This window comes from Aristolochia californica, unplaced genomic scaffold (assembly GCF_029961685.1).
Source record: "Aristolochia californica isolate CCGP_79_NKW_82.1479 unplaced genomic scaffold, dmAriCali1.0.hap1 SCAF_7, whole genome shotgun sequence".
In the NCBI taxonomy this organism is placed as follows: domain Eukaryota; kingdom Viridiplantae; phylum Streptophyta; class Magnoliopsida; order Piperales; family Aristolochiaceae; genus Aristolochia; species Aristolochia californica.
Window position 1 is genome coordinate 1,073,960 of NW_027182268.1, and position 25,770 is coordinate 1,099,729.

General features: G+C 37.1%; 1 long non-coding RNA gene across 1 annotated transcript; it reads right to left on the reverse strand.

The window, feature by feature from the left end:
- Nucleotides 1-2,293: 2,293 nt before the first annotated feature.
- LOC137937805 (uncharacterized) lies at nt 2,294-16,211 on the reverse strand. Its single transcript, XR_011109658.1, has 3 exons — nt 16,112-16,211; nt 2,791-2,955; nt 2,294-2,665 (listed from the first exon to the last, which is right to left on the reverse strand). It is a non-coding gene; the product is annotated as an uncharacterized lncRNA (long non-coding RNA).
- Between the last annotated feature and the right edge of the window lie 9,559 nt (nt 16,212-25,770).

Consider the following 25,770-nt stretch of genomic DNA (forward strand, 5'->3'; position numbering starts at 1 on the left):
GTACTTGAACATTTTGAAACTCCTGGTAATGATATTTTTAGATTTTTTATATTAGGTTTTGTTATCATAAAAAAAAGGGGGAGAATGTTGATCTAGAGTTGACTCCCATCCATATTTTGATGATAACAAAAGTTAATAGTGCTAGCAATTATAAATTAAGCATTTTAGTTGTTCTTTCCTTCAAGAGACAAAAAATCAAAGTCTTTGCAAATGAACCGACAAATGCATCGCAAGACCTCAAGTTTGATTCATGTGTTAAGTCATCTTGAAGAAGCACCCATAAGTGAAGAAATGAAGACTTAAAGATTAAAATCTTAGTTGTATATAAAAGTCTCAAGAACACTAATCATGTAAGAGGATAGCTCCAAAACTCAAACGTGCCTAACTAGCTGTATTCAAAGCAATTCACACTTGAAATTCTTTTCAAACCCATTTTTGAGAGAAAAGAGTTAGGAATTTGCAAAATTCCATCTCTCATAGTTTTACGTCATAATAATTAAGGCTCCATAATTAATCTCAAGTGTACATCAAAAGTTGGAGGCTTAGATATCTCAAAGGAGAAGGTTGTCTCTCCATCAATTCAAAGGGGGTAAGTTTTTCTTTCTTTGCATTTTCACTTTCGTATTCCGTAGGTTGATCTAGGACCTTGAATTCTAGAAAGTCTTGCTAATTAATCTCTGCAGAGATTTGTGAAGTCATGTATTAAGCATACATATGGCTTAAAAGAGAGTCAAAATATCTTTTATGTAATTTCCAGGTAATCAAGCTTATTAGTAGAATTTCCCAAACAAGGGTTCGTGGGCGGTGAATACCAATAAGGGAACATCAATAATAAAACATCTTTATGTTCAATTTTGTGGTCCGAACATCTATTTACTAGACTTGCATTAACTTTTTAATTTGAACACTAAGTTTTATTTTGAAATATCTCAATTCACCCCCCTCTTGAGAAGTAACTTGGGCCAACATTCCTTCCATAAACGACGCAACACATTACATCTTTAGGGGTTATTTAATTTTAAAAAGTCTAAGGAACACCACCTTAAGGTTAAAAGTAGCAATTTAATTTGATTTTCTAGAAAATCTAGAGGCACCACTTTGGATACATAAGAGCGAATTTCTTTTATGATTGCCCGACTTTCATCCTTGAAGACAAGGTTGATTCTCAAGATTGTGGAAAGATAGAGACCCAAAATTATCCTAAAGGGAAAAGAGAAGTAGAAGAGAAGAACAAAAGAGAAAAATAGAAAGTAACACCACAAAACAATAGAATTAAATGTGTTTTTTTCCTTTTTGGACCATGTGCTTAGAATTAAATGTGACTACCCTTAATGTGTGATCATTGGTTAAGTGGTTGATTATTGTCGACATGGATATTGTTAACATAATGCTTTATCTGAAACATTACATGGAACTCATATGAAATTCTACTTTGCCTAGATAGAACACATATGATTAGTAACCTGAAACAAGAATTTTCAAGTATTTTCTTATGTTTTTTTTATCAAGGATTTTCACAGATTTTACAAGATGACTAAAAGTTTTCTTTCAAAACCTAACAACTCTATTTTAGAACATTAAAACTTCATTTCTAATGTGGTTTTCTGCCTCATTTCATGATAGATGCTTGCCCACAACAAAGGGGACTTCTCTAAGGAGCTCTTGTCACCAGTGGATGTCATCAAATCATGCTAAAAGCTCAATTTATCACTGTTTCCAAAAGAGCTAAATAATCCCAAAGCTGTTAAATTTAAATCCTTGATTAGCTTAGCCTAATCTCGTGCCAATGTATTTCTCTCTGATTTTTAAATCAATTTATACTCCACCACAGATCAATTGGGTTTGTATTTCAAATTCATTGCATGGATGAGCAACTTTTGGTAATCTAAGCAATCTAAAATTCTTTAATCATTGATTTTTTGAGCTTTTGGTTCAAGTTAAAGTCGATGTTCTCGCATATTACTCGACCTGTTTTAGTTGAGAACCAAATGAACCCACCCATTGGAACTTTTAAGGTGCCTCTCATACTCACATTGCATGCTAACCAATCTATCAGATCATTAATTTGTGCATAAATCTAATAAACATATACATAAAATAAATTTATAGGTTGCATCCCAATTGGTTTAGCCACTAACAAAACACGTTACAACCAGATTAAACCGAAACCAGGTATGCAAGCCTCCAGTTTGATGGCCGATTCAGTTTTAAAAACACTAATCCTACTCTACTAATTCTTCTCATTTAAGTTTCTATTATTGTTGGCCCCATTACCTATTCAAAAGTAAGTGGGTCACAGGTAACAGATTAATTTAATGGATCTGAAAACAATCGATGGCAAGTAAGAAGAAAAGTAATCAGCATCTTACCAGAAAAAGAACAAAAAACAAAAAGTACCAGCAAACGGAGCGTTGACCATCTAAGATAACCTCTGAGCTGATGAACTAATTATACATTATCTGCCGTTGCTAAAATAAAAAATAAAACAAGTCAGCTCCAGAAGAAACAGGCAAAAAGGTATCTTACCCTAAGGAACAGTAGGATTTTGGTAGGCTCAATAATAATTTGCTACATGAACTAATCCTGGCTAGCCAGAAGAGTAGCCAGACCTACACGCCAACTGATGCCCTGCGGTTGCTCCTGTTGGGCACCCACCTCTTTGGACCTGCATTTAACATTATCCACAGCATATTAACACCAAGTACTCGAGACTAAAATTATCAAATAGAAACACAAAAACAATGCCTATACAGAGATCATCTGAAGCAAGCGAAGCAAAGAGGTACATACGCAGGTGCCACCGGACCGTCGTAAGCAAACGTTGAGAAGCCCTGCCGTTGTTTATGTTTGGGATTGGAGCTGCATGTGATGTAAACTTTTCTTCGACGTTTAATTGTTCTACAGAACTCGCATAGTTGCTTCACTGAAGACCTTACCTTCATGATGAGTCTAACACTAGATTTCAGGTAAACCAAACTCAGCAAAGATGGTAACATTTTGAAATGACAAAACATGTGCATAATAACATTTTGAACTGACCAAACATGTGAAACACCATAAGCAAGAATCAACACTCAAGTATGTTACTATTTTTCTGTTCAAGAAATAGAAAAAATAAATACACCCAACAATCAGTGGGAAACCCTTGTTTCCAGTTTTAAAAGTGCATTTCATACTTGATGAAAATTTCATGCAGCAAAATTGGCAAGAAAAAGACAAACTCACATACCTTTCTTTTTAAGGAAAACTAGTCTTTACCTATTGATACTTTACAGGAAGACAATAATAACAGAGGTCCAGTTTGAAAATAATTTACCAATTCCATTCTGATATAAAATAATCCCAGAAAATATACCTAATATCCCCTTGGGATTTTTTTTTTTTTTTTTTTTTTTTTTTTTTTTTTTGAGAAAGTGACAAATTCATTAAACCAGAAAAAAAAAACAAGATTAGGCAGGCCTCCCCCTCTGCAACAGAATTTTCAGATCAGGGAACATAGGACCAAATACAGGTAATATCTCCCTGGGTAATGATCCATGAGATAAAAAAATTTTCTAAAAAGGGAGCATATAAAATTGCTTATGTAATAAAAGTGAAAGTCACATATACACCAAATTTGTTAGTGGGAAATGGTTGAAGATTTGATCACTCCCAAAGACATCCTCTGACATTGATTGATAGAAGAATCTATCAAGGGACAGGGGATTGATAACATGAAAGTGAAACTAAGTGTCTGCTGCCAAAACATTATTTTTGAATAGTTTTCGTTCTCATTTGTATTACATGGACATATAAAAAGATGAACACTATCAAGTGCCCCAATAGTAGAGTTTTCCTCCAAAGAAAAGCAATCATAGTTTGAAATATATTTTATTGGAGTCACTATGAACACGTTCTCTCACGAATTCCATCACACATAAAGTCATCAGAGATGGTCTTCTCCATGCAGTCATCACAAATTCCATCACACATATAGCCTGCAACCAACCTGGATTCTCCTCAAGACTGGATAAGAACCTGTGAGCCTCATGGTTGAGAGAATCAAAAGGAGGCTATCTACTTGGAAGGGAGGCTTGGCATTGTGAGGATGCCAACTTCCTTTCACTCCTGCCCTGTCCAGCCAGCACTGCTACCAAAATCAGTCAGATTAAAGATGCTTTCTCTGGCAAGGTGCTTCTGGCTGGTTTAAGCATCATCTAGTGAGATGGACTGAAGTTTGCAAGCCAGAGAAGCTTAGGAGTCAGGGTGTCACGCAGTTATATCAGGCTAGGATTCAATCCTAAAGCTACAGCGTGCGGCCTAGCTTACTTTGGGTGAAAAATAGGCTAGTAAGCCTGTGTTTGGAGAGGAATCTAAGCCAAAATGAAGAGAAATGAGCTTTGCCAGAAATGGGATATTCTTTGCAAAAGAGAGATAAGTCCCTTTATCCCTTATTCAAACTCTAGCTAATGAGAAATTGCCACCTAAGTAAGACAAATCTCAAGATTATTCAAATTCAAACAAGACATTATCCCACATGCTTATAATCCCTCAAAAACCCCATCCAAATCCATTTGGATAGGCCCCAAACACAAATTTTGAACCAAGCAGTCAGCCAACCAGCTGCTGGCTACTGCAGCCAACACGCCCATGCCCCCAGGGGCTGTGCTTTGGGTGTTTCACATTTCTGAGCCATCTGAAGCTACTGCTGCCCCCGGGTGGGCTTTTTGGTGACTTGGGGCCGCCATAATTCTTTGAAAACACCATTTTGATGCCATCGCCTTGCAACATACAAACTTGCCAAAAACGGCTGTGTCAGTTGTGCCATTTCCGTCTACAACTGTACCACCCATGTTGTGTCTGCCCGCATAATACAGGGGGTCAAATCCTCAAAGGAGACGGTCATACTCTTCTTCTCAAGTGGTTCAGGAGATTCAAAGTTCACAAGGATGATTGTTGGAGGGGTGTGTTATGGTCCTGGGTTAAGTATCTATGTCTTCCGCTCCTAACAGGCCGGTCTTTTGGGTAGTATTGGCTAAGTGCTTAACATTCGGTATCAGAGCGGGCTCCCACGTCACGAGTTCGAATTTCGGAAGGGGCAACCTAAGCGGAGGGGGTGACCTAGAGGCCAGATTAAAATTACTGGTAGGCCGTAGGAACTTAACCCGGGTCCGGCCAGTGTCGCTAGAGTGGGCCGTCGCTAGAGTAGGCCGTCGTGGTCGTCGGCTCGCGAAGGTGGGGTGTGATGTTATGGTCCTGGGTTAAGTACCTATGTCTTCCGCTTCTAACAGGCCGATCTTTTGGGTAGAATTGGCTAGGTGCTTAACAAGGTGTTGGCCCTTAAGATGGGATTCCAAGCTGCCAGTTGGTGGCTAGGAGGAACTCACCACAAACTTTCCCCTCTCAGGCGGGCATTATTTTCCCTGCACCAAAAGTTCTTAAAAGAAACCAAATTCAATGCGAGCAATGGAAGAACAGCCAAGTTCTAGTATAACTGGTGCTTGGATGAACGAACTATCCAAGCATCTTCTATCTAAAGACAAATTTTGATCTTAAAGTGGCTGGCTCTTGGAGATTGGACAGTTATGCTGTTGGCAGGGATTTTTGCATTGGCATGGGATGAATGACAACGAGAAAGGTGATTTTGGCAGGCTGTCCACTTAGTTGAATGGCATGAGGTTTCAGAGGGACCATGAAGACAATCATATGGACCCTGTCTGACACTGGCTCCTTCGCTGTCACCTCTGCCTACTCCAAGCTCGTGGGTTGGGAAGGTTATACACAACACGAAGTTCCCCCTCCCCCTTCCCCCCTGTTCAATTCTTTTTTTGAAGTGCTATCAAGAATAGTATCTGTTGAATTTATGGAAAAGTGAAATACTTAATTGACTTCAATAATTTGTTGTAATCAGAGTACATGAACCTCTATTTATAATAGAGGAAGGTAGTAGAGTCCAATTACAATAAAACTACCATTGTCCCAATTACACCCAAACTCTAACACTTAAGGTAAGTCCTAACATAATTAGGTAACTCAATATTGATAAAAGACAAATATAACTTAAACTAAAACTCTTCTTGGTCGTGACTCTAAGATAAAGATACTTTTGTGAATACTTCTTGATATTCCAACTGATGTGATAAGGATGCCAGCTCTTGGTAATCATTGTGGGTCCTACTTCTTATGGGTTTGGGCCCATCTTGTGGGCCTTCCTTGGTCATGTGACCCGTCTTATAATAATCATACATATGTGGGTCTTCCTTGGTCGTTTGGGTTTGATCTTATCTCCCATAACAAATTAAAAAAATTAAAAAAAAGTACAAGAAGTACAAGAAGTACAAGAAAGAGGTATTTTACTCCTTATGTTGTGGATAAGTTTAAGTGACCAAAATATTCAAGAAAGGGGGATGCACAAGCTGCCCAAACGACCAAAGAAGGCCCACATATGTAAGATTATTATAAGATAGGTCACACGACCAAGGAAGGCCCACAAGATGGGCCCAAACCCATAAGAAGTAGGACCCACAATGATTACCATGAGCTGGCATCATTATCACATCAGTTGGAATATCAAGGACTCATAAAAGTATCTTTATCTTAGGGTCACGACCAAAAAGAGTTTTAGTTTGAGTTATGTTTGTCTTTTATCTATATTGAGTTATTTAATTATGTTAGGACTTATCTTTAAGTGTTAGAGTTTGGGTGTAATTGGGACAAGGGTAGTTTTATTGTAATTGGACTCTACTACCTTTCTCTATTATAAATAGAGGTTCATGTACTCTTATTACAACAAGTTATTGATGTCAATGAAGTATTTCACTTTTCCATAAATTCAACAGTATCCTAACTTTCGATAACCACCTGAGAAGGGGCAACAAACACACATTAACAACCGTTGTACTCATTGTGGGCTTGAGGAGGAAAACGTTAATAACTTCTTCCTTCTCCATTGCCCCTACACTAGGGCTATCTGGATGCACTTCTTCAATAGACTAGGGGACCTTCTTGGGGCTGTTAAAGGAATCAACCTCCCCAAAATCGGCATGTTGCTGCTTTAGCTTGCCTGGCACACGTTCCCTAAAGGTTTGGCTTGAAAGAAACAGACGGCATTACAAAGGCCACTATAATTCCAAAGACCATGTGTTGGAGATCGCCAATAGTTCCATTCTAGCCTGGGTTAGTACGGGAAAGGAGTTCAATCAGTGACCAGCGGCTTAATCAAACACAATTGGAAAATTGTGTCTAGCCACTCTAAGCCTCACTAGCAGATAAATTTTGACAGTGGTGCATACCGCACCCATGAGGGCATCACAATTGCCTCCTATTTTGGCCCCATAGGTCATTCTGATTTCACAACAGCTGATTTCTTGAGCCTTTGCCAAGGTTTAATCATCTTTAAAACATCCAACCGGGGCTAACTTTGCATTGAAGGGGACTAAGTGTTGCTCTAAGACTAAGCATCCTCCCTGGCACCATTGGCAAACTTTCCATGAAATCCTTGATATTTCTGCTGAATTTTCTAGTAAATGGATGTATGTTCCAAGATAGATTAATTTTGGTCCATATTCTATGTATAACAACTCCATACCTTTCCGAAGAAAAATATAGAATGATCCGAACTACTCATTATAAGTCACAACCACATTACCACTTTACTAAACTTGTCAAACTATGCTTAGAGCTCCATTTGGAACCATATAATGCTTTATTTAGCTGGCAAACCTTACCTAACTCTCCTTGAGCAACAAACCTGAAAGTTACTCTACATGCACCTCTTTAGATAAGTCCCATAAGTAGATTTAAAGGTGGTGTGGAAAGAGAGGAATTCAAGAGTGACAAGTGATGAGGGAGGCGTGGCAAACAAAGCAAGCTGACAAAAAAATGCAAAAATGGACAAAATGGAAGAGATCTAAATGAAGATAAAAGATATCATGAACGGAAGTATGAGGAACGGTGAGAGATGAGGAAGATAAAGGAAGACACATAGGAGGAGAAAATCGAGGAAATAGCAATGGAGCGAGACTTGAAAAGGATGCAAAGCAACTAGAAGAAGATAAATGCTAGAAGTTTTTATTTGAGTTAATTTAGCTTTCTATGTTCTCTAAGAAAGTGTTAACTTGTAGAAAGTAGTTTCCTAATGTTTAAGAGTTTAAAGGGTGGTAAGGACATGATTGTAAGTTTCAATATTATTTAAGTTATAAATAAAGGAGAATGGTTTGTAAACTATAATCTCTACCACCTTTTTTTCCCTACAAAATTAACGGTATCAGAGTTGGCTACTCTCTAGAGTCTAGCAATTGACCTGATCAACTCACAAAGATGATGTCTTTCTTCGTAAAATGATGTTTTCTTGCCGTTTGGTCTCGTTGTTTAGTTGTGTTTTTGTTTTTTATCACTAGCGTCTTCTAGTGTCACTCTACTCCTTGTTTTTAGATATCAGAATAGAGACGTTGTCTTTTTTGCAAAGACTTTCTAGTAGTTCTTGCTCCTAGAAGAATCCACACTCCAATGCTTTCATATGCTCTACCACTAGCTTTTAGGATTTGCGTCTTTGTCATCTTACTCAGCTTCATCAGTCCTAGTTTTGTTCTACTCTTTGCTATGTTTTCTTGTTTTCTTGTGTTCAAATCATACAATGTGTTGATTTTAAATTTTTTATTATGTGTGTCAACCGTATTTCTCCTACCTTTTTTTCCCTTGGGTTCTACCCTCCCATCAGGGATGTTAGAGTCATTGTCTTCACTATTTTTTATTTTGTCTATTTTTGTCCAATGGAACATTTCGAGGTGGTCTATCATTCAAGGGGAGATGGAAGAAGACAAATGTTTCTCCAACTTGAGGGGGAGAAAGAGAAGAGCATGAGTGTTGATGAAGTTAAGTCAAAGAATCATCCTACATGTGCAAGCTCAAAAGCATAAGACCACATTAAAGTCCCGAAGCAGTGTCAAGCCATACATTCAATCACAAATTTTGAATTAATTTTTTTAGGATTTGTTTTCTTATGCTTAGAATGGAGATGGTGCAATACATATTTTTTAACAAGTTAAAGTTATATGCTCTAGTTTGAAGGGGAGTGTTAAAATTTCTAATTTAGAGATTATGTAGTTTTTGTTAGGCATTGCTGATTCCATGTTGGCTGAGCTTCAAGGTCTTCATGATGGGCTTCACGTTTTCAGAGACAATTGCAGTAACCCTCTACATATTTAAGGAGACTCAAAGGTGGTAATTAATTGGTGCGAGTATGCTTCCTCTCCCCTGTGGCGCCATTGGAACTCTTTTAGGGAGATTCTCAAAATTGCTTCTCAATTTTCTTGTATTTGGTCTCACATTCCGAGATCTGCCAATTCGGCAATAGATGTGCTTGCCAGGACTGGAGCAAATCTACAATCTCTTGTTGTTAGGGATTTGCTCCTATAGCTTCTGTAATTTTCTCTGCTGATATATAAAGACATCTTTTTCAAAAAAGAGATTATGTAGTTTTTGCTTATTGTGATGAAAGTTGTTTACTGTAGAAAGTAGTTTTCTAGGGCTTAAGGGAGCAAGAAAATGGATATAATTTCAAACATTGTTTAAGTTATAGGGTTTAAGGAAGAGCAGAGAAATAAATGTAATTTTGAACATTGTTTAATTTATAAATAGGGGAGAGAGGTATGTAAACCCTAATCTCTCCCACCTTTATTCTCCTGCAAAGAGAGGCTTGATACTGAAGTCACCATGGGGATAGGGTGGATTAGACCAATTTTTCCAAATGAGAGGCTTGATACTCCTATTATTGGATTTGCCAATGATACAGTAATATTTGTGGAAGGTAGTATGGGTCAAGTTCCTTGTATAAAAGCTTTGTTAAGTATATTTTGAGATGGCTTTAAGACAAAACATTAATTGGGTCTTCAAAAAACTAACAATAAATAAATTAAATGGGGAAAGACAACAATCTTTCATTTCAATATTCAACAATGGAACTTAGATGAAATGGCATCAAAGCTGGGATGCGATATTTATGTTGCATTCCTTGCATCTCTCTCTTTGCTAGTAGTCTAGATAAAATTCTTCAAAACCTATTGATTGAGAAGATTCAAACCCTATCCCCGATCTTTGGAAATTGATGATCTCTGCTTTATCTGCATTCATCCCCTGGGGCTCTGGTTTGAGCGCAATCAAAGAAGATTCAATGCCAAATTCAGCACTCAAGATAGAGTCATTGAAACCATCTCAAACAATATTGTTACTTGGCTTCACTCTTGAAAAACCTTCTCCCCCTTCTCGGGATCATCCAATAGAAATAATTAGAGGTGGCTTGCCCAACTCCACATTTCTTCGAAGCCCCCCGTCATCTGCGAGTGGACCCCACCTCCTGCTGGAGTCCTTAAGTTGAATTTTGACAGATCCTTCTCGGTAACCCTGGCTTAGCCGGTTTTAGTGGTGTGATTTGTGATTCTCTTGGGAACCAGACCGTCTCCTTCTCTAGGCCTCTCGGTATTGCAGACTCCACGATGGCTGAGCTTCAAAGTCTTCTTAATGGGCTTCATGTTTTTCGTGATCATTGCTCCGAGCCGATTCTGATCGAGGGAAACTCTAAGGTGGTGATCTGGTGCCAGAATGCCTCCTCACCTCCATGGCGCCATTGGGATGCCTTTTTTGAAAAATTGGACATTGTCAATCTTTTTTATTGTTTTTGGTCTCTCATTCCGAGATCAGCAAATTCTGTGGCTGATGCTTTAGCCAAGCAAGGAGCTTCCTTGCAATCTCTTGTTGTCATGAGTTAGCTCCTTTTTTCTCTGAATAAAATCACATTTTACAAAAAAAAAAAAAAAACAAAAAAAAAAAAATTCAAACCCACCAATTATCTTGGAAGGAAAGTTATTTCTAAAGTAGGTAGACTGACTCTCATACAATCATGCATTGTTGGAATTCTAGCATATCACCTATCATTGCTTCACCACCCAATTAGCATGGCCAATCATAATGAGAAGATGATGAGAAGATTTCTATAGAGGGGCTCTTCAGAAGGATTTAAGCATCGTCTCATTAAGTGGATTGATGTTTGTAAACCTAAGATGGGTCAGTCAAACATCTGAAGATTACAAGAGACAAATTCTGCTCTTCTTTCTTAGTGGTGCAGAGAGTAAATAATGAAAGCGATCTTCCTTGGCAAAATTCTGTCTTTAGGAAATTGGGAACCTTGGCTAGAACATTATGGCTGGCAAAGGCTCAAGCAACTGGAGATATATTCATCAAGCTTTTCCAAAATTTATGTAGAAGATTCAAATTACATGGGAAAAGGAGAGAAGGTTCAGTTCTGGAATAATTGTTGGGTTCTAGATGAATCTTGGAAAACTAATTTCCAAGACTGCACGGGCTAACCAGAAAACCAAGCATCCTAATCTCTAAGATTCTTGAAGCTGGGAAAATTCAAAGTATTAATTGGAGTCTGCACTTCAAAAGGGAGTTAATGATGAGGAAGCTATTGATGTATGCAACATGATGCAAGCGCGTGACCCTCTCCACTTTAAAAATTCTCATCTTGATGAACTCAATATGGGGTCCCTCAGTTGATAGAAAGTTGGAAGGTTTTCAGTTTCCACCTGTTATGATGAGCTTCCGTTCGTTAGAGATTCTCCCCATTCAGCATCAGCAGCATGGAAGCTCAGGGCCACACAAGCTGAAGTTCTTCATTGGAGTGCTCTCCATGTTGGCATTTTAACTCAAAACAACCTAAGAAGGCATGGTTCGAATATATGGGTGGGCATCAATTCATGTTAAATGGCAAACTCGAACCAACTCAAAAAATCCAAAAAACCCGACCCACCCTTTCTTTAAATAAAATAAAATAAATAAAAAAGGTTTCTAAACCCTATATCTCTCCTACACTTGTGCTCTGCAAATTTAACATGACATCAAAGCAACACATCTACCTTTTTTTTGCCCAGTTTGTGCCAATTAAAACATCTTTATTCATTGTCATTAATTGGGGCCCACCCATACTCGGAGTGCCAATACCTTCCCATATAATTCAATTTACCCATAACAACTTGCCAAATTTATCACAACACATTTCTAAGCCTTGGTCAGTCCATTCACAATGGAGAAATTGAAGGCAGCCACATTCAGTAAGTTGCTACTTGGTATGTCCCTTCCTCGTCTCGGACAGGTGATACTCTCGGCCTGTGCTAGTTTCATACCGTAGGGTCTATGGAATGAACGCAATCGTAGAAGGTTTGAAGGTAAAATCGAATCAACGGACCGGGTGGCGGATCGAGTGGTAGGGCATATTTCTTCTAGGCTCCTGACGAAGAAGTCTTTCTCCTCATTTGTGGGGACACCTATCTGTGAGAACTGGTTTAATTTGGCTAGGATGCACTCGAGGACAAATGTCCGAACTATGCAAGAATGGATTCCTCCTGATCCTGGCTACCTTAAGTTGAACTTTGATGGTTCTTCTCTTGGTAATCCCGGGCTCTCTGGATTCGGCGGGGTTATCTCGGATCACCTAGGCAATCAACTTTACTCATATGCCGGCCCTTTAGGAATCACCGACTCTACGTCTGCGGAGCTTCATGGTCTCCTCAATGGACTCTGCGTTTTCAGAGATAAGTGCACATGTCCCTTCCATATTGAAGGGGACTCGAAGGTGGTCATTAGATGGTGCGAGCGTGCATCCCCTCCCCCGTGGCGCCATTGGGACATTTTTTGGGAGATTATTGAAATTAGTTCATTTTTATCTTGTATTTGGTCTCACATTCCGAGATCCACAAATTTGGCAGCCGATGCGCTTGCTAAACATGAAGCTACACTACAATCGTTGGTTGTCAGGTAGATGCTACCCTCTTTGTAATTTCTGAATTTTCTTGTTATTTATTTATATATATACATCTTTTTCAAAAAAAAAAAAAAAAAAAAAACTCCCCCTTAACTCTTGCCCTTTGAGCCACTACCTTTGCTTTGAGGCATTGATGCTGAATTCATATTTATAGCAAAGGCATCACTTTCATTATCTAAGCTTGGGATGGCCATGTCAACTCTAAATACTCTTCAGACAGACTCTCGGAGGAGGGTTCTGAGCTCTAACAATTTCGTACTAAGGTCCTAGAGCATAGAGAAGTCATGTTACTAATAACTCTTCTTTGCTTTTTCAATTCTTGTTCATCCATCATAAGTGGATGGTAGTCACAAATTTATTTCCAACACCATCAAGTTGACCACCAAACTGAATAATTGGGTTATCAACTCTTTGCATGGTAAAATACTTGGAGTATAACTCATAAAGGAATTTGACTAAAAGTAGTAGAACAAAGGACTATTCTCCCCCTTGAGCTCCACTCCTTTTATATCTTTAAGAAATAATGATACAATGTCAAATATCATTTAAAAAAAAAAAAAAAAAAACATCCTTGCACACTTACACCCCTTGAGCAACTAGTTTTTAGACAGAAAAACAATAAAATAAGAAAAAACATTTTCACTAGGAATCACATATCTTTCAACAAGTTTTATTGTCTTCAAGTACAATAATGTTGAATTTTTCAAGAGCAAAAGTGTGAACCCTTCTCCACTATTTATAACTTAAACAAACATTTAAACTTACATCTATATCCCTGCAACCCGTAAACCCTAGAAATCTCCTTTCTACGGCAAAATACTTTCTTAGAAAATAAAGAAAACCTAATCAACAAAAAATAATAACTTCTAACATTCCTCCTTCTAACTGAAGCATATAGCTTTAGCTTGTTATAAAATGCCTCACAATTTTCATTTTAAGCTTAAGAAAAAAGAACACACAAGCATGTTCTTCAAAAATTGTAGCTTCTCATTGCTTTGTAGCTTCAACTTGAACAGGCACTTGTAGGAATGGTTCTTGAACTTAACTTCATCAACAGTCATGATCTTCACTTTTTCTCCCTTACTGGGATGTCAACAATTCTGATCAAACACTTAACAGTAAGCTTTTACCAATACCACCAGAGTACTTTGTACCTCTCCCCCTCAACCCGGGAAACAATGACACAAAGTGACCCAGCTTGGATTGACACAATATAGAAGAATTTAGATGATAGGTGATCCTATATTCATATTTAACTTTTTACAGCCTACTTTTCTTTCTTTTTCAACACAACAAAATTTTGAAGGTGTCCACTAACTACAAAACCAAGCAAACAGTACAAAAGGTCTTTTGGGTAGAGCATAAAAGAAGACATCTACACATTTGTTTGCTGATGCAAAACTTTTAAATGGAGCATGTGGTATGATTTTTAGGTATCTCCAACCTCATTGAATGAACCACCCAAAAGATTATAACAACACATTCAATAAAAAAAAAAAAAAACTAAAAGAGGAAAAAGAAAAGCCATAACATCTCACAAGTGTAATGGGCCTTTAAAGAAGTTGCTCACCTACTGTACAAATCAATGGAAGTTTAGCTAGCCTCCTTTACATGTTATTTGGTGCATTGATTCATCAATTTTATTTTATTTTATGTATTTGAGGGTTTACACAGCAAAAAAATTAAATAGAATAAATAAGCCTAATAGCTAACTTAAAATGTATTCTCTCGGATGTGGTCCAATAGACAAAAGATTGCACCTCGGAGAATCTTTCAAGTACTTATTCTGAACCCTTTTTTTTTAGAGAAATGAGAATTTTCTAAAACAAAACAGAAAATACATAGCATTTAGAGAGACCTCCCTTTACAACAAGGGATTGGAAGGAGGCTCCTCTTTTAGCCAAAGAGTCAGCTAACGGAACATGGATCCAAGTACAAAGAAAATGTGACACTATGTCTAAGATGCGATGGAAGATTGGCCAATGGAGCCATGGTGGAGAAACAAAGGATAAGCACTAGCAGATGACAACTTGGGAGTCTCCCTCAATGATGAGGGGGTTGGAGAGATGATCCCAAAATAATGGTAAACCCCTGGAGAAGAGCAAAGTGTTCAGTCGAGGTGGAGTTGGAGATTCCCATTGGCCCAACATAGGAGATAATGGTGTTTCCATCTGAGTCTCGGAATGTACCCCCGTAACCAACGACCCTAGGCATCCCCAAGCATTTCTGTCAAAATTCAACTTCATAGAACCTGGCCATGGTGGTTTCCAAGGGGTGCTGGCAGGTGGGTGTGGAGGTGCAACCATAATTGCATAACAGTGCCAATTTGAGTGGAGGGAGATACTGGCAAAGTTAGCAAATTCCTTCCTGGAGTGAAGCCAAGAGGAAATGAGACCAGTAGCGAGAGTGGTGACCTCCTCAACAGGTGTGGTAAGCCTGGTTGAAGCGCCAATTGTTATGTTCCTTCCATAAGGTTCATGGAACATGGGCAAGGTAGCACCGGCGCTGAGCAAGTTTTGGGGCAAGCAGCATTGTATACTGATCCCTTGGATGTTGTTGGTCCAGAGTCCAAGAAAAATGACAATGCAGCAATAAATGGCAGACCGTTTCTTCATTCTGATTGCAGAAAGGGCATAGGCTGCAAGGGGGTGAGTTTCCACGCTTCCTAAGGTTGTCCGCTGTTAATATTTTGTTCAGCACGGCACACCAAAAAAAGAACTTGATTTTGGTGGCACAGAGAGCTTCCAAAATAAAGCTGCCTCATGCTGGTGCGGAGAGCTTGTAGAGTTTCCTGTCATTGCTGGTAGGTTGGATTGTGACCGAATGCAAATCTTTCAGGAGTGAAGTGACAAGTAGGTATTGGTACCTCCCAAATCATCCCAAACTGAAGCTCTGCAGCAACAACTAGAAAACTAAATTCAATGAGCCAGATAGTGCGGAACCAACTACCAAAAGAGGATGTGCTTTTACATATAGTTGGCCTTCTTCAATTCCTATTTCTTATTCCAAAAATAGATACAAGCGAGTATTTCAATGTAAATATCAGGAGAAAACATGAACAGGTTAAGATCTATCCCTGACACTATTCATTCTTTGCTATGAAGCGATAATTGATCTCTGCGCAGAAAGACATGCTGGCAGAAACGCCGAAAGATACGTGCACAAAACCTAATAAATAACAGTTGGGTTTTTGCTACATAAGAAAAGCTTGAATGCCCTATGTTTTCTCAAATTGTAACAAAGATTTTCCCCCCTCCCAGTTCTGATCACTCGAAGAGCAAATGCACCCAAAGCGGAATATGAAACAATTACCAGAGACAATCACCAGAGACAATGCGATCACTCGAGACCGTGGCTGTTGTGGGTGTCACCTCGGTCACTGATATGCCGACTCCGTTGAAGGGCTAGGGATTTAAAGACTAATCGGAAAGACGATTGAGCACCAGCAAGAACGGTTATTCTCAATGTTATTAAACCCGAACCGGCCGACTGAACCGGATTCAATCGGATTATGGGTCTGTGAAGTCCCAAGGAAACAAAAAACCCCGACGAGGTTTGCAGGTTAAACTGGTAGTTGGGTCGTAGACTCTTAAGTAGTACTTCGCCTCTCCAAGCCCAAAGTGCTCTACTTTCCGGCGCCGGCCCATGGCCTTAGCATCTCGATTATGTAAAATTTCATATGATATATTTTTAAAATTAATTTCATTATAGTATCAACACTGGTTCAATCGGTGGTTAAACCTGATTAAACTGAAAAAAAAATTGAAAGATCTCAAGGACATCCAAAAGGATCCTCATGTATATTAAAGCATAAGTATATTGGTTTCATTCTCTTTCAGTTTACTCTTCGATTTAGGCTAATGGCTTATGATTATGCAGTGTTTTTTAGGTGATGATCAATGTTTTCTCTTTTAGTTAATCAACAAGTCATGACTTTGTGATCATATGTTCTAATCAACATCCTTGGCTAATTTTAATCTCTTTCAATATCTTCTCCTAGGTGGCACCCAGATGTAGGAATAATACAATATGCACCTAGGCTATGTTTGGAACACAGAAAGTGGGGAGAAAAGAAAAGGAAGAGAAGAGAAAGAGAAAGAGAATGAAAAAAGGAAAGATGTTTATTTTCTTTTGTTTGGATGTCCATGGAAAATGAGAAAAAAAAATGGAAGAGGAATGTAGTTTCTCTTGTTTGGATACACGTGAAAAATGAAAAAGGAAAGAAAATTAATAATATTTTAAATGTTGAGATTAAAATTTTCTCTCAAGATTATATTTATTTTCTTTGCCTTCTGGCAAAGTTTTGTCTGATCAATCGATCATGTGGGATAATCGATCATTTTATATGAAATTTTCTTGCTTGGGCAGAAATGATCAATCAATCCAGATGGGATGATCGATCGTGCTTTATAGCATGAAATGACAATGTTCTGGATGATCGATCAATCGACTATGGCGGATTGATCATACTTTATATTTTTGGCCTGCATAGTATTGGATGATTGATCATTCCAATGTCGGTTCAATAGTGTTGACTTTTAAAGCATGGAAATATTTTTCTCTAAGTGCAAATTATGACCTAAAACTCCAATTTCACATTCGTATTTAAAAGAAGGGTAAGTGACTAAGTTGGATATTTTGACTTTTACACTTGAACTCTAATCTTCTCATTATCTTCTTCCTTGTGGGAGCATCTTCAAGAGACATTCTTCAATGGTGTTTGAGGTCTTGAGTTTGGCTTGAAGCTTTAGACCTTTAGGTGCATTTACTCTTGAAGGACAAGTATCAATGAGACTTAGATTTCCAAGTTGTTAGATCAATTAAGTTTTGTTATCATCAAAAGCAACATGGGAGTCAACTTACGGCCAACAATCTCCCCCTTTTTTATGATGACAAAACCTAACTTGGAAAAATAAAAAGATACACTTCCCTAAGGTTGGAGTTAAAGTAATTTGTCCAAATTTGGTTTAAACTACCCTTTAATCTTTGCATTGTGTGATTTGATCCTTTTAAGCATAAGATTTGTAAAATTTTGAGTGTCTACTTCTTTTGATCCACCTTTTTGTCATACTCAAAAAGGAAATAAGTGAAGCACACAAGGTATAACAAAAAGTGGCTCAAAGGCTGTATCATAGATAAGATTTTCAATTCTTTACAAAAAGTGTGTACAAAGTTATAATAAGTACATAGGAGTATAGTATAAAAAATGTATATTGTGAGTCAAAAAAGAGGTGGGTGGATCCTAAAATGACTTACCTGGAGGGGGGAGATGGTTGAGGATGAACTCAAGGAGGTGTTTGATCCTCTACTGTCCACCCTTCAACTAGTCCTGTGTGGCAAGAATAGCTACTTGAGAGTTGCCACTACATCATCAACAACAACTGCCTCTAAGGCTATAAGACGATCGGTGGAGGTTGAACTTCCTTCTTCTATGCGGCACCTCTTTGTGAATACAAATTGGTCCAGGAGAGGCTCATGGCTAAGCTCATCTCCTAAGGCTGCTAGTTGTGGTGTTGATTCCTTTGAGATCTTCTCCTTCTGAATCCATTGTCCTCTCCATTTGGCAAATCCAAATCTGCCCACTTCAGTCTCTCCTATGGACATCTTCTTCGTGATATCTACTAATGCCTCGTTCGAGAGCTCCACTCCACTCCAGTGGAGGATAGTAGTAAATTCTCTGGAAAATGGAAGGACATTGACTTTAAAACTGGTGGCTCTGTCCATCATATGGCTTGCCATAAAGTAGCCATAATCAATGCCACCCTTTTTTATGTGCCAAAAGCCAGAAAATATATGTGGTGGTGAGGTGAGAGAACGTGCCTTTCCTTGGATTGAGGAAGTGTGTCACAATCTCCATGAAGACTCGATGCTCCATGCTTATGTCTTTAATCTTTACTTTGTAGGAGCTTCACAAGTTGGACTAAATATCAATTGGATGGCATGTTGGATGTTCTGAGGGCAGTCTCTATGGAGGTCCATAGGCCAACTCTCCTTATGGATTTTTCAAATCCCATAGACATTGTCCCAAGCCATGTATTAAGATCAAAGGTCTTGATTGAGATGTTTGTCTTCTTAACATAGCTTGTGAGCCTTATGTTACACACGGAGAGCTCCTCCACTTCAAGGTTGGTGTAAAAGACTTTTACCAAAAGGGGATAAATTTCTGCTTCACTTTCCAATATGCCCATGTAAGACCTAAATATTCTTTCAAAATCAAGAATCTCCCATTTGCAAAAAGAGAGATCAATCCTACTAGGCTCAACAATGCTCTTGAAAGTGAAATGTTGAAAGTACTTATCTCTTTGAAGCTGTGTTTGGAAATGCTCCCTCCAATTAGGCATTTCCTCACTAATCTCGCTCTCCTTCATTGAATTCTTCTTCTTGGCTATGACCTTGGTCCTTACCATTGGTGTTTGGTTTGGTTTTGAGAGAAAAGGTGTGAAAATGAGGTTTTTAAGCCTCGGATTTGGTGAGAGATTATTCAAAAACCGAAAGGGAAAGAAGGATTAAGGTCACAAGAGCTCTGAAAATTTGTTGGAAAGGGTTTTGTAATGATTTGAAATAAAGAGATAAGTTAAAAAATTGATTTTGGCTCTTCATCTTCTCAGTTTGCTATGTGAATGATCGATCATTCTACTTCAATTGATTGATCAATCGCTTAAGTTGATCGATCAATCAGTAGGCATTGATCAATCAATCACTTAAGTTGATCGATCAATCATTAGGCATTGATCGATCAATGACCTGCGCAGAGTGACAAAAATGTAATCTTTTGTTATCCACTTCACTCTTTTGGCACTACAATGATAGGATGTGTTCATTAAGCTCAAAATTTTTAAACCTAAGTTAATCAAGGTATGTTACTCATGAAAAATGGTCAAATCCTAACGGCTTTGTAAAGATATCTGCTAATTGATTTTCGGTGGAAACAAATGCAATCTTAATAACCTTGGTTTGAACCATATCTTTGATAAAGTGATATCTAATTTCTGTGTTTTTTATTGAGAATGGTGAACCGGGTTCTTACTTTGACTTATGGTGCTCATGTTGTCACAATTGACTAATTTTTTTTTACTCTAAGTCGTAGTCATGGGTATGCTAATTGACTTAAGATTTTCGATGTTGAATCTCTCAAGCAATCTCTTAGTGTTTTTGTACTAATTTATAAATGTGTCATTTTCAGTTTGTGTTACTTGAAGTCCAAGAAAGAATGTGATTTCACCCATTAAACTCATTTCAAACTCATTCTTCATTATAGTAGCAAATTCTTGACATTGAGAAGGGTTTGTAGAACCAAATACAATAGCATCAACATAAATTTGAATGATAATCAAATCTTGATCACGGTTCTTAGTAAATAGAGTATTATTCTTACTTCCTCTCTTATAGCTATTTTTTCTAAGAATTCGCATAATCGTGAGCTCTAAAAGCTCACTTCAAACCATATAAAATTTTATGCAATTTGTATATATGGTTTGGAAGTCTCAACATGTCTTTGAGTAGTAAAAGATTAAGGAATCTAGGCTATACTCAAGGAATGAGATTGGTTGACACTCAGTGGAGAGTCTCACTACTCTAAGCACATTAATATGATTTACAATTTTTAACTTGGTCTAATTGAGATGACAAGATTTATCATTAACTCATAGACCTACGTGCTTTGTGAAGATCAATTTCATTTACCATTGAGATCTTTATAACTCTAGAAGGGGTGAATATCAAAATCTAATTCAGCATAAGCAAGCAAATTTGAATTGCACCGAGCAAATTCAAAACAACCTTTAAGCTATTACAACCAACTAAATGAGAGATACTTATGACTAGGTTTCTATACAAGCATAATAATCAAATATATGAATAATGCATAGAATCACCTTCTCAAGTGAAATATGATTCATAGACATGAGATGAGATTCTCAAATCTTGATAGAGATCCAAGAACATGAGTACATTTATTCCATAGTGAGGTTACCTAAGTAATAGTGCCTAATATCCATTTACTCAAATATTGTTCTTTTTAACTCACCCAGCTCATTAGCTCATATGGTATGAGTAAGGCTAATGGCAATATGAGCCTGTTTTGCCTAAACCAAGAGATTTTCAATACGCTTGATAGGCAAAAGGCATCCAATGTAGCCAAATATCTAAGAAGTTATGTTTAATTCTATTTTGTGCTACATAGGCTCTAATGATAGTGGGACCTAAAGATTTTCTAATTACTTTCTAATTTGGGTCCTAATCCATTCCTATTACATTAGGTTTGATTAATTTGTATGGAGGAACATTTTTTTACTTTCATTTCTCCAAAAAAAAAATATATTTTCCTTAATCTAAAACCAATTCTTATTTTAGGGAGATACCTAACGTAAGCTTATAGTTTACCTGAGTGTGTCAAATATCATGACTTGCACAATTAGCAAATCAATGATTGTCACTGTAGCTCATATCAACAAGGTGGTCAAATTTCCAAACTTTGATATAGTCATTGAAGTTTACATTGTTAGTATAACTATACACTCAGTTTGAACTTATGGTTGTAGGTTCAATTTTCAAATATGCTCTATGTCATAAATTCACACAAGTAGCACTAAAGATAATAGATTTAACAATCTAAGCTTGAGGTTTCAATATATTTAATTTCTCAATCTTCAACTATCCTTAAACCAAGTGCTAAGCAAAATTTTGTTGTTGTGGAAAGCTTAATTTACTATGATAGCTTAGTTCCACATGAACAGGTTTCAAGATTGGTTAATGAGGTATATGATAAAATTATCAATGTGTCAATCCTCAAAACAAAATCTCATAAGATGAAACTCTGAATGCACATCAAATTATGAAGTCTCAATTACATAATTCATGTCCCACAAAATATTTAGGTGATTCTCATGTGGTGTATAGCTTGGCTCGGAGAGTTCACTCTTTGCTAGAAGATCAGGTGACTTTGGGTACCCAAATTTGCTTGGTCCCAACGTGCCAACTTTGGAAGGAAAATTTAGGTTTCCCTTGGGAATCCAAATTTGCTTCACTACATTAAGTTTTGATCTTCTAGTTGAACACTCAATCGCATAATGTTCAATGATTCCACAAACATAACATCCATCATTATGCATTGGTGAGGTTGTGACCTTTGTCACATTTTTCCTATGAGAATTTTTTGATCTCCTTTCTATTCTAGTCTCATGGACCTTAACCCTAAATCCCAGCTTTCTCACTTGATTTTCTTATCTAATCATAGGAATAATGTTTCCCAAGGGTAGAATCTATAAAGCATGAGATGAGTCATGGGTTCTTCTTTCAGCTATAAAGTTGTTGGATTTTAGAAATTTATTTTCATCTTGTAATTCTAAAATCCTAGAGAAATACATATCATTTTTTGTACTCAATTCAAGAATGTTTGAAGAATAGTCATCTAGTTTCTCACATTCTAAAATGAGTTTTATGTTCTCTTTTTTAAGATTTTCCAGTTTTAAGGAAAAATCAACTTTCAATACATTAATTTCCTTTTCTACTTTGGAAAGTTGTCTCCTTTGTTTCTTGTTTTCTCTCTCTTCTTCTAAGGGAGGATATGGATTCACCAAGTTTTCTCATCAATTCTTCTTTGTCCAATTCCTCACAATTATCACTCTCTGAAGTTTCATATTGATATGAGAAGGTGTTTCCATATAAACATAAGTACATACAATCATAGTTTCAATGTTATCACTAGATGTATTGCACTAACAGTTTGAAGAGCAACATTCTTTGTTCCTAGAAAAGTCAGATTCTAATTTATCCCATAAACCCTTGGCAGATTTACAAGATAAGTAAGAGTTAGACATTTCATCACTCAAGGAACTGAGAATGAGTTCCATACCCTTAGCATTTCCATCTACTCTTGCAATGCCAAGGTTATCCCAATCACAAATAGGTTTTGGAATGAATCTTCCCTTTACATTTTGGAATGGGATGAAGGTCCACTCATGATAGCTTTCAATAATTCAAATCCAATAGATTGGAAGAAGTACTCTATTCTTAGTTTCCCTCATTGGTATTGTGAAGTAATGAGCAAGGGAGCCAAAAAGGGATCATGACCCTCTTGGAACATAATTTTTGCTTGATATATTATTTAATTGTTTCAAAATCATGTGAATTTTGATTTCAATTAAGTGTTTGCCCTGCTTTAATACTGATTTTTTGGCCAAAGATATTATCAAATTAAAAACAAGTTGTGCATGTAACTAAAAATCATGCATAAAAGCAATTCAAGATAAAAAGAAACATGCACACACCACATGGACAAAGATATTTTTTTCTTATCAATGTTCTCCTAGTGGTAGTCATCGTCCAAGAACCCTTGCTTAGGAAAATTCCACTATCTCCAACTTTATATCACACTATCGATTGTCTTCTGCATGTTATTAGTTCTTTGCATCTCCTTCTTCCATCTTTATTCCGCAGTCCTATCAGGAGGCCCTGAAACATCCAGGATGGAAGGTAGCTATGGATGAAGAAATGCAAGCTTTATATGAAAATCAGACACAGAACTTAGCATCTCTTCTGACAGGTAAGAAACTGGTAGGTTGTAAATGGGTCTTTACCGTCAAACATAATCTGAATGAGTTCATTGCTCACCTTAAGGGCCGCCTCATAGCTAAAGGGTACACTTAATGTTATGGAGTTGATTATGAGGAGACCTTCTTTCCTATTGCCAAATTAAATTTGATACGTATCATGTTATCGTTAGCCGCTAACTCTTCATGGTCCGTCTATCATCTCGATGTCAAAAATTATTTATTAAATGGTGATATATGTGAGAAAATTTATATGATTCAATCACATGGTTATCTGGTTGAGGGAGAGTCCGTATGCCTCTTAAAGAAGTCCTTATATGGGTTTAAATAGTTCCCTTGGGCTTGGTTTGATAAATTTAGCCAACACTACTACTGTTTGGATTTCGAGCTTAGTAGAACATTCAGTATTTATTAAAGATACCTCAAAAGAAAAGATATTATTGGTTGTGTATGTTGATGATATTGTCTTAACTGGGAATTATGAAAATAGCATATAAAAAGTCAAAAACATGATATGTCATGAATTTAAAACTAAAGATCTTGGACTTCTAAATTATTTTCTGGGCATAGAAGTTCTTCAGTCCAAGTATGGGATAATATTATCTCAGAGGAAGTATGTCTTGGACCTCCTCGAAGAAATGGGAATGATGGGGTATCACCCAACTGATACACCTATGGATGCAAATATTAAATTATGTGCCAATTTTGGAGAAGATATTGATAATGGCAGATATCAAAGACTTATGGGCAAACTTGTCTACCCCATGGTAACTAGATTAGACATATCATATGCAGTAAGTGTGGTGAGTCAGTACATACATAAACTACAACTTACCCATTGGAAAGCCTTTGAAAGGATATTACGATACTTGAAAGGAAAAGGATTACTTTATAAGAAAAATGGACACTTCAATATAGAAAGTTTCTCAGATGCATATTGGCATGGATCACCTGATGGCAGGAAGTCCACTTCTAGATATTGCACTCTTGTTGGAGGGAACTTAGTTACATGGAGAAGCAAGAAGCAAAATGTGGTTGCTAGATCTAGTGCAGAAGGAGAATACAGGGCTATGGCTCACACAGTCAGTGAATTCCTATGGATCAAGTCCCTTCTTACCAAATTGAGATTTTATAAAGGAGGTTCTATGGGTCTATATTGTGATAACCAAGCAACTATTCATATCACTTTGAATTCGATCTTCCATGAAAGGACCCAACACATTAAAATGGACTGCCACTTTATATGAGAAAAATTTCAAGCGGGTATAATTTCCCTCAAACATGTTTCATCACAAGAGGATGTAATAGATATTCTTACTAAATCGGTTATATCTAAGATCCTATATTTTTATATGTAGCAAGTTGGGTATTTATGATGTTTTCTCTCCTCTAGGTTGAGGGGGAGCGTTAGAAGATGGGCTAAAACCCACATGTCCAAGAGGTGGCATCTTGGTAAATAAAAAGATTTCTCATAAAGATGGCATGGAGATGTAATTGTTTGTCTATTTATGTCTATTCTCTTGTAAGGTTGTAGCTCTAAGGGCATTGTAATCATTGTAACATGCACTAAAAACTATAAATAGAAGCCCTTGGCTAAGAGATAGAGCATTAAGTTCTCTCCTCTCTTCTCTCTCATCTCCCTTATCTTGAAAGTTGATCTCTAAACTCTCTTTTCTTTCTAGATTTTTCTATTCTTCTTTTCCTTCTTCTCCTTCTCCTCTCCCTCTTTGGCTCAAGATCAATATGAAGGAGTCTAAATTCTACAATAATTATACCATTCACCCTAGTAAGAGTGAAGAAAAGATAAAAAAATATATATATAAATTAATTACATCAATGACACTCCAACTTAATTCATATCTTCCAACACTCCCCCTCAAGCTAGGAGGTAATGGCAATGATCACAACTTGAAACAAATAACACAAATATAGTAATAATCATCTCCATCGCGGTGTCCCAAGGATCAGTACGAAATCGGGTACAGACTCTCAAAGGGTAGAAATTGGTGATAAAACATTAGTCGAAACTAACCTCAAATGATTTCAAACAAATATAATGATAATAATCATTAAAGTGGATAATGTCTGTCATTCACAAGACGACCATAAAAAAACCCAAGGGTACCAATAAAAAATCTCACTGGACTTAAAAACACCCATATATATAAGAAGGACCAACGAAAGTAATGCACCAAAAGAGTTGGTCAAAGGAGGTTAATGAGAGTTAAATAAAGGATGGTAGGAGAAAGACAACCAAATAATAAAAGGGTAATGGGAAGAAGTTAGGGTCATCATGTGCTTTATTTTTCAAAGTAATTCAAATTCTTCATCGTATGAACCAATGCCAACAATAGTTAGTAAATAATGAACCCAAGGCAAGCAATCGAGGAGTTCATCTTCAATAATAATGTCTAAATCAAA